We start from the raw sequence: 10,483 nt of genomic DNA, 5'->3' as shown, positions 1-10,483 counted from the left end.
TATTATCTCTAGATCTTCACTATTTTTGTATTTCAAATCTCAAATTTTACCATTCCCCTCTCCTACTCTTTCTTCATCTTGAATTTTAATTTTTCCCTGTCCCAGCCTTTCTTCTCTTTCATCCTGCCTTCCCCCCCTTTTTTCTTTTTCTTTTGATATCAAATTTTATTTTTTTCTCTCCTAGCCTGATTTTCATTCCTCTCTCCTACTACTCCCTCTATCATCTCAAAATCACTTCCCTTTCCTCTAGATATCTCTTAAGTCTTCCTTCCTTCCTTCTTTCCTTCCTTCCTTTTCTCTTATTCCCATCACACCTATATTAATTTTAGCTCATTTGTTGTTGATAGTGTTGTGGTGGATCTTTCTCTCCAATTTGTTTCCTATTTTTATATACTTATTTACTTTTGTTTCCTTTTTCTTTCTCTCACTTAATTTTACTTCATTTTACTTTAATTTCTGTTTAAACCTAATACATTTCACTTCTCTTACTCAATTGAGCATTCTTCATTTCTTTGTTATTTATGATGTAAATTTTACTTTCTTTCTTTGCATTGCTCTGATTTCCTAGTCTTATTAGTGCTCTTCTACACACTCAAAACCATTTTTCTTAGAGTAGATCATCTCATATTCACTCTTTTTTCTTATAACTGTCTTAATCTCTTTATACCTTTATTGATACTTGTTCATTTTCTGTTGATAGTGGGATTGCAAGTGGGAGTTATTTTTGCAGGTATGGGATTTTTCCCCTGAGCTTTATGGTTTCATTCTGTCAGCAGCTGCACAACAGCACACAAGACATGGTGAGCAGAGCAACACTCAGTCAACCAGCTGGAGGAAAGAATCTACCAAAGAACTACAGAACAACAATCAAAATCCAATTACATCCAGGGGACCAACACAAACAGCATAAGAGGCATCCTAAGAGCATCAAATTCAGGAGATCAAGGAGACTGCACCACTGAAAAACACTGGTCAGATGCCATAGAAGTTCACACACCAAACACAAAGGGTCAAAGAAGATCAATTTAAGAATCAGAAGCAAACAAGAAGAGTCTCCCCAAGAATGGGAAGACAAAGAAACAACCCCAAACCAAAAGGAAAGGATGAATCCCTAGAAGGAGTGCTAAATGAAGTAGAGGCAAGTAAACTATCAGAAATTGAATTCAAAACAATGGTTATAAGGAAGCTCAATGAGCTCAGTGAGGATTACAAAAAACTAGAGGGAAGTTACAAGGAACTTACTGCACACTGCATCAGCATGAAAACAGACAAGGAAACTATCAGCAAGAGCCAGGAGGAAATGAAGAATACAATTTTGGGATTGAAGAACACAGGAGAAGGAATTAAAAGCAGGTTCAGTGAAGCAGAGGATCAAATGAGTGACCTAGAGGACAAGGTAGAAAAAAATTCCCAGAAAGAGCAAAAGGAAAAAAGACTCAAGAAGAATGAAGTGGGGTTTAGGGAGCTGTAGGACAACATAGAAACATAATAATATCCATATAATAGGGATACCAGAAGGTGAAGAAGAGGAGTACAGATAGAAAATATGTTTGAAATAGTAACTATGGAAATCTTCCCTAATTTGATGAGAGAAAAAGTCACACAAGTCCACAAAGCACAGAGGGTCCAAATCAAGATGAACTCAAAGAGGCCTACTCCAGGACACATCATAATTAAAATGGCAAAATTGAAAGACAAAGAGAGAATCTCAAAGAAAGCAAGGGAGAAACAGGAAGTAACATACAAGAGATCTTGATAAGGTTAGCAGCTAACAGGTCTCAACAGAAACACTAAAAGACAGAAGGGAATGGCAAGAAATATTCCAAATAATGAAAAGCAAAGGTCTGCAACCGAGACCACTCTACCCAGCAAGGTTCTTATTTAAAATGGAATGCAAAAAAGTAGTTCCCCAGACAAAAAAAAGTTCCAAGAAACACCCTTATGAAACCAGCATTGCAAGATATGCTAAAGGGATTGCTTTAAGAAGATGAAGGAAAAGAGTTTCAGAGAGAGAGGGAGAGGAACACACATACAAAGGAGAAAAATGGCAATGAATAAGTACCTATCAATAATAACTTTCAATGTAAGTGGATTAACTGCTCCAATCAAAAGACTTAGGGTAGCTGAATAGATAAGAAACTATGACTCATACATATACTGCCTACAAGAGACTCACCTCAGAACAACAGACCTACACAAACTGAAAGTGAAGGGTTGGAATAAACATTCCAAGAAAACAGACGGGAAAAACAAAGCCAGGGTAACAATACTTATATCAGACAAAATGGACTTGAAAACAAAGGCCATCAAAAGAGACATAGAGGGACACTTCATAATATTAAGGGAAGAATCCATCAAAAAGACATAAACATAGTAAACATATATGCACACAACATAGGTGCACGCAAATACATAAGGAAAATTTTGGAGGACTTCAAGAAAGATATAGGCAGGCACACTTATACTAGGGGATTTTAATACCCCACTGTCAACAATGGATAGATCTTGCAAGCAAAAAACCAACAAGGATATTGTGGCACTGAATGATGCACTAGGTCAAATGGCATTAATTGATATACACAGAACCTCTCATCCCAAAGAAGCAAAATACATATTTGTTTCAGATGTACATGAAATATATTAAAAGATAGACCACATGAAAGGTGGTCCACAAAGACCACAAAACAAGCCTTGACAAATTCAAGAAAACTGAAATCATGTCAAGAAATTTCTCAGACCACAAGGGCTTAAAACTAGAAACCAACTTCTAGGAAAAAACTCAAAAACATTGAAATTCATGTCTGGCATTCTATTAAATGATGAATAGATTAATAATGAGATCAAGGAAGAAATCAAAAACTTTCTGTGAACAAATGAAAATGAGCAAACAACAGTCCAAAATCTATGGGACACAACAAAGGCACTCCTGAGAGGGAAGTTTGTACTGATACAGGTCTACCTAAAGAAGACAGAAACATTCCAAATAAACGGCCTAACCCTACATCTACAATAACTTGAGGAATAACAACAGACAAAGCCCAGAGTGATTAGAAGGAAGGAAATAATCAAGATCAGAGCAGAATTAAGCAGTATAGAGACTAAATGAACAATTCAAATATCAATAAATTCAGAAGCTGGTTCTTTGAAAAGATAAACACAATTGGCAAACCTTTAAGCAGACCCATAAAGAAAAAAAGAGAGAGTACCCAAATAAATAAAATCAGAAATGAAAGAGGAGAAATTACAACTGATATCACAGAAATACAAAGGATTGTAAGAAATTGCTATGAACAACTATATGCCAAGAAATTTGAAAACTCGGGTGAAATGGACACATTTCTGGAAACATACAATATTCTAAAACTGAATCAAATAGAAGCAGAAAGCCTGAACAGACCAATAACAGCTAGTGAAATTGAAGCAGTAAGAAAAAACACCTGGCACACAAAAGCCCTGGAGCAGATGGTTTTACTGGAGAATTTTACAAAATATTTCAGGAAGAGCTAACTCCTACCCTTCTCAGAGTATTCTAAAAAATCCAAGAAGAGGGAACACTCCCAAACTCTTTTTATGATGCCAGCATCATCCTAACCCCAAAAGCAGATAAAGACATAACAAAGAAAGAAAACTACAGGCCAATGTCGATGATAAACTAGATGCTAAAATCCTCAACAAAATACTGGCAAATCGCATCCACCAATACATAAAAAGAGTCATATACCATGATCAAGTGGGATTGATCCTAGGGATGCAAGGATGGTACAATATTTGCAATCAATAGACATAATACATCACATAAACAAAAGGAATGGTAAAAATCACACGATCATATCAATAGATGCCAAAAATCTATTTGATAAGGTACAGCAGCACCCATTTATGATAAAAACACTCATCAAAGTGTTAGTACAGGGAGCATACCTCAACATAATAAAGGCCATATACATGAATCCTATGGCCAATATCATACTCAATGGGCAAAAATTAAACACTTCCCACTAATAGCAGGTGGACAAGACAAAGGTGTCCACTTTCACCACTTCTGTTCAACATAGTATTAGCAGTTCTAGCCATAACAATCAGACAAGAAAAAGAAATAAAAGGCATCCAAATCGGGAAGGAAGAAGTAAAACTGTCACTGTTTGCAGATGACAGGATAGTGTACATAGAAAATCCTATAGACTCCACCAAAAATTGACCTAATAAGTGAGTTTGGAAGACAGCAGGATTCAAAGTCAGTATTCAGAAATTAAAGGCCTTTTTGTACCACAACAATGAAATATCAGAATCAGAAATCAGGGGAAAAAAACCATTTGTTACAGCAACAAGAAAAATAAAGTACCTCGGAATAAACCTAACCAAGGAGGTAAAAACCTATACTCAGAAAACTACACAACTCTAAAGAAAGATTAAGGAAGACCCAAGTAAATGGAAGCATATACCATGTTCATGGGTTGAAAGAATTAACATCATCAAAATGTCCATACTACCCAAAGCAATCTATAGATTAAATGCAATCCTTATTAAAATACCAATGACATATTTCACAGATCTAGAACACATGTTTGAAAAATTTATATGGAACCATAACTACCCCGAATAGCTGCAGCAATTTTGAGAAAGAAAAACAAAGTAGGAAGGATCACAATACCTGATACCAAACTATATTACAAGTCCACTGTGATCAAAGCAGTATGGTACTGGCATAAGAACAGGCACATAGACCAATGAAACAATGGCTCTCTATTGAGAGCCCAGGCAGTCCCATGTCTCGATCATCAACTAGTATTCGACACAGGGGGCAGAAGTATAAAATGGAGTAAAAATAGTCTCGCTAACAAATGATCTTTGGAGACCTAGATAGGTACATGCTAAAAATGAAACTTGACCACCAACTTACACCACACACCAAAATAAACTCATGATGGATAAGACTTAAGTACATGCCATGTCACCATAAATGTCCTAGAGGAGAACATGAGCAGGAAAATTTTATATATTCCATGCAGCAATATTTTCACCAAATATACCCCCTAGAGAAAGGGATATAAAGGAAAGAATATACAAATAGGACTACATCAAAATAAAAATCTTCTGTGAGGCTAAAGAAAACATCAGAAAAATGAAAGTGGAATCAACCATAGGGAAATATATATTTGCCAATGATACCTCAGATAAAGGTTTGATCTCCAAAATATTTAGAGAATTCACACAACTCCACACCAGAAAGTCAATCAATCAAATTAAAAAATGGGCAAAGGACCTAAACAGACACTTCTCCAAGGAGGCCATACAGAGGGCCCAGAGACATATGGTGGATGCTCAGCATCACTAGCCATCAGAGAGATGAAAATTTAAACCACAATGAGATGTTACTTCACACTGGTCAGAATAGCCATCATAAACAAATCAACAAACAAGTGCTGGTGAAAATTATGGAGAAAATGGAACCCTAGTGCACTGTTGGTGGGAATGCAGACTGGTGCAGCCACTATGGAAAACAGTATGGAATTTCCTCAGAAAGCTAAAAATGGAATTGCATTTTGACCTGGCAATTCCACTGCTCTGATTACACCCCAAGAATCCTGAAAGACTAATTCAAAAGAACCTATACACCTCAATGTTCACAGCAGCACAATTTACAATAGTCAAGTGCTGGAAGCAGCCTGAGTGCCCATCAGTAAATGAGTGAATACATAAAGCATGGCACATTTACACAATGGAACAGTACTCAGTAGAAAGAAAGGAGGAGCTCCTACCCTTCACAACAGCATGGATGGAACTGCAGAGGACTACACTAAGTGAAATAAGCCAGGCGGTGAAGGACAAAAATCATATGATCTCACATATAGTTGGAACCTAATCAACAACAACAACCAAAAAAACAAACAAACAAGCAGACAAAATATGACCAGAGGCATTGAAATAAAGAACAAACAGACAGTAACCAGAGGGGAAGGGGGAAAGGGATAATGGGGAAAAATAGGGGAAGGGCCATCAAAGACATGTATAAAGGACAGATGGACAAAGCCAAAAGGTGTAGATTCAGGGGTGGGAGGTGGGGATGGGTGGGGCTGATGGGTGAGGTGGGGTGAAAATGGAAACAACTTTACTGTGCCCAGTTGTCTGCACCAGAGGCTTCAGCCTGGTGCTCCACAAGCACCATCTAACCTGCACATGCATTTATTTTGGTCTCTGAAGAGTCTTTTTAGACATTTGAAATTGTTGCCAACATTTAAGTATTAAAATATTTTATATTTAAGGAAATTTAGACTCCTGGGTCCTCTTGAAAAAACAAAGATTCTGGCAACATTGGCCCAGCATTCCTGCACAGCAGTTGCAGTTGCACTTGGACCACCTGTGTTCATTCTGGTCCTGGTTCTTTCTGCTTTATTGTCCCTCTGGCTGCCCTCTTGGTCATGTCTAGGGGACCCAGCCCATGGTAAGCAGGAATGGGCTGAAGGACTGTGAACTCACAGATCTCTCCAAGAGCAAAGGAACCTACTAGCTTTTAAGGGCAGTGGGAGGTTGTTATTAACATTGTTATTATACCCAGAACAAAAAAGATGGGGAGGGGGGAACATTTGACTTCTAGATCACCCTTCTGTAAGAGTACTGCACTGGTTCTTTTGCTGCCTTCTGGAATTGATAGTCAAGGCCAGTCCATAGTACACATCTAATGGCACTTGCAGAAAGGGTAAGAGATTAATTCAGCCCTTAGTAAGTTTTTGACAGCTGTAGGGCATTGGAAAGAACACTACGTGTTAGGGTTAGGACTGGGACTAAGGTGAGGTGCAAAATTTAGGAAAGAAACCTTGGAATGCTCATGGGGATAGGGATGGGGAACTGATCCTTATATCACACACTTTTGTGTGACATAGTATATCTAGGAAAGACACTAGTAACATTTGAGGATGGGGGGGCCCTATTGTAGAGGCAGGGAGTCAGGATGCTGTAATGAGATCCCATGGAGCTGAGGCTCGAAGTGGTAGCTCAGAAGATCAAAAAGGGGAAAAAACAGTAGGTAGGCACCACTGTTAGGCACCATGAACTCCCATAGATACTACTTTGGCTCTGAGAGTTAAATTCTGCCTCTACCGTGGAAGCCCATCAGTATTTCCATGAGGCTGTAAGCAAGTTGGTCCTAAGCACTTTAGATTAGAAACTAGGATAGAAAATGAAGCACAAGGGGAGGTAAAACTCCAGCTCTACATTCACTACCTTCTTAAGCACAGTAATCTTGACAGTCCCTTCATTTATCAGGAAACTGCAGAAACGGTTTTGTCTCCATAAAAATGTGAGTGGGGAATTAATCAGCTCTTAGCCTTTTAAACACTTGATGATTTGTCTGAGACATGTGTTTCTGTGACACTGAATCAGATAAAGGTAATAAAAACAAAACAAGAAATGAAAAAAAAAGAAAATGGAAACAACTGCACTTGAACAACAATAAAAAATATCTGTTTTTTGCAATGGGTTTGCCACCAGAAAACTGGTGTCAAGAAAACCACCACTAAATTGAAGCCAAAATGGGAAAGGAAAAGACTCACATCAACATTGTGGTTATTGGACTCATAGATTCAGGCAAGTCCACCACTACTGGCCATCTGATCTACAAATGTGGTGAGATCAACCAAAGAACCATCAAAAAACTTGAAAAGGAGGCCACATAGATGGGGAAGGGCTCCTTCAAGTATGCCTGAGTCTTGGATAAAGTGAAAGCTGAATGTGAGCATGGTATCACCATTGATATCTCCCTGTGGAAATTCAAAACCAGCAAGTATTATATGACCATCACTGATGCCTCAGGACACAGAGACTTTATAAAAAACATGATTACAGGGACATCTCAGGCGGATAGTTCTGTCCTGATTGTTGCTGGTGGTGTTGGTGAGTTTGAAGCAGGTATCTTCAAGAATGGGCAGACCTGTGAGCATGCCCTTCTGGCTTACACACTGGGTGTGAAACAGCTGATTGTTGGTGTTAACAAAATGGATTCCACTGAGCCGCCCTACAGCCAGAAGAGATATGAGGAAATTGTTAAAGAAGTCAGCACCTACATTAAGAAAATTGGTCACAACCCCAGTACAGTAGCATTTGTGCCAGTTTCTGATTGGATTGGCGACAACATGCTGGAGCCAAATGCTAACATGCCTTGGTTCAAGGGTTGGAAAGTCACCTGTAAAGATGGTAGTGCCTGTGGAACCATGCTTCTTGAAGTTCTGGATTGCATCCTTCCACAACTCGTCCAACTGACAAGCCCATGAGCCTGCCTCTCCAGGATGCCTACCAAATTGGTGGCATTGGTATTGTTCCCGTGGGCGGAGTGGAGACTGATGTTCTCATACCTGGTGAGAACCTGGCCGCCTGGCATGGTGGTCACCTTTGTGATGGGCTGCAGTGTCAAGAACATGTCTGTCAAAGATGTTCATCATGGCTGGTGACAGCAAAAATGACCCACCAATGGAAGCAGCTGGCTTCACAGCTCAGGTGATTATCCTCAACCATCCAGGCCAAATCAATGCTAGATATGCACCTGTTATGGATTGTCACACAGCTCACATTGCTTGCAAATTTGCTGAGCTGAAGGAGAAGATTAATCATCACTTTGGGAAAAAGATGGAAGATGGCACAAAGTTTTTGAAATCTGGTGATGCTGCCATTGTTGATATGGTTTCTAACAAGCCTGTGTGTGTGGAGAGCTTCTCTGACTATCCTCCTCTGGGCCGCTTTGCTGTTCGTGACATGAGACAGACAATTGCTGTTGGTGTCATCAAAGCAGTGGACAAGAAGGCAGCTGGAGCTGACAAAGTCACCAAGTCTGCCCAGAAAGCTCAGACGGCTAAATGAATATTATCCCCCAAACCTGCCACCACAGTCTTAATCAGTGGTGGAAGAACAGTCTCAGAACTGCTTGTCTCAATTGGCCACTTAAGTTTAATAGTAAAGGATGGGTTAATTACTACAATGCATGGTAAAACCTTCAGAAGGAAAGGAGAATGTTTTGTGGACCATTTGTTTTTGTGTGTGTGTGGCAGTTTTTAAGTTACTAGTTTTTAAATCAGTACTTTTTAATGGAAACAACTTGACCAAAATCTGCCACAGAATTTCGAGACCCATTAAAACAAAGTTTAATGAGAAAAAAATATATATATATTATAAAAATGCCCTGGCTGGTGTGGCTCAGTGGATTGAGCAAACCAGAGGGTTGCCTGTTTGATTCCAAGTCAGGGCACATTCCTGGGCTGTGGGCCAGGTCTCCAATAGGAAGCATGCAAGAGGCAACCACACATTGATGTTTCTGTACCTCTCTTTCACCTTCCCTTCCCTTTTCTCTAAAAATAAATAAGTAAATAAAATCTTTTGAAAGAGAAAAAACTCTATAGACTTCACCAAAAAGACTACTCAACCTGATAAGTGAATTTGGCAAAACAGCGGGATTCAAAGTCAATATTCATAAATCAAAGGCATTTTTGTACACCAACAATGAAATATCAGAAACAGAAATTAGGGGTAAAAATCCCTTTTGCTATAGCAACAAGAAGAATGAAGAACCTAGGAATAAGCCTAACCAAGGAGGTAAAAGACCTGTACTCAGAGAACCACACAACACTGAAGAAAAAAATTAAGGGAGACACAAGTAAATGGAAGCATATACCATGTTCATGGATTGGAAGAATGAACACCATCAAAATGTCCATACTATCTAAAGCAATCTATAAATTCAATGCAGTACCTATTAAAATACCAATGACATATTTCACAGATCTAGAGCAAACACTGCAAAAATTTGTATGGAACTGTAAATGACCTAGCATAGCCTAAGCAATTTTGGGGAAAAAAGTAGAAAGGATCATAATACCTGATATCAAACTATATTACAAGACCACTGTAATCAAAACAGTATGGTACTGGCAAGAACAGACACATAGATCAATGGAATAGAATAGAGAACCCAGAAATATACCAAATAAGAGCAAAATAGAATCAGACACACAGAAAGAAAGAGGAAACTGACAGTGATTGAGAATTACAAAGGGAGAAAAAAAGAGAAATACAAAGGGAGAAAGAAGGGAAATGGTCAAGTCAAGGAACTTCTATAAAGGACCCTGGACAAAGACAACAGTGTGGGAGGATGGAAGAAATAGGGAGGATTGAATGTGGGAGGTGGGGAATGCGTAGGACATGGGAGAGTAATGGGAGGAAATGGGGACAACTATAATTGAACAATACAAAACATGTATGAACATTAAAGACATTGGTAAATATTCTGTTATTTTTAATGAAACTATAAACTTTAAGGAAGCTGTTAAGAGACAGAATAAAAGGTAGAATATATTTATAGTTTTGTTATATAACCTTATTTATGATCCTTGGTTCTTTTACTTGTTGTTTGTGTGTTTAGTATAATTTTCTTACTCAAATTCTTCTTGTTCTCACTATCTCCTTTAGGATGATTTGAAGGAATTTACTATATGCCTAC

At 38.5% G+C, this 10,483-nt stretch overlaps 1 pseudogene; it reads left to right on the top strand.

The window, feature by feature from the left end:
- The first annotated feature begins 7,492 nt into the window (after positions 1-7,492).
- On the top strand, positions 7,493-8,858 carry LOC118990502 (elongation factor 1-alpha 1-like; annotated as a pseudogene).
- The last annotated feature ends 1,625 nt before the right edge of the window (positions 8,859-10,483 follow it).

The sequence above is a fragment of the Sturnira hondurensis genome, unplaced genomic scaffold (assembly GCF_014824575.4).
Source record: "Sturnira hondurensis isolate 20B ecotype Veracruz unplaced genomic scaffold, ASM1482457v3 Scaffold0007187, whole genome shotgun sequence".
Classification (NCBI taxonomy): domain Eukaryota; kingdom Metazoa; phylum Chordata; class Mammalia; order Chiroptera; family Phyllostomidae; genus Sturnira; species Sturnira hondurensis.
The sequence above is the reverse complement of the archived record's forward strand: the minus strand, read 5'-3'. Positions and strand labels throughout refer to the sequence as shown.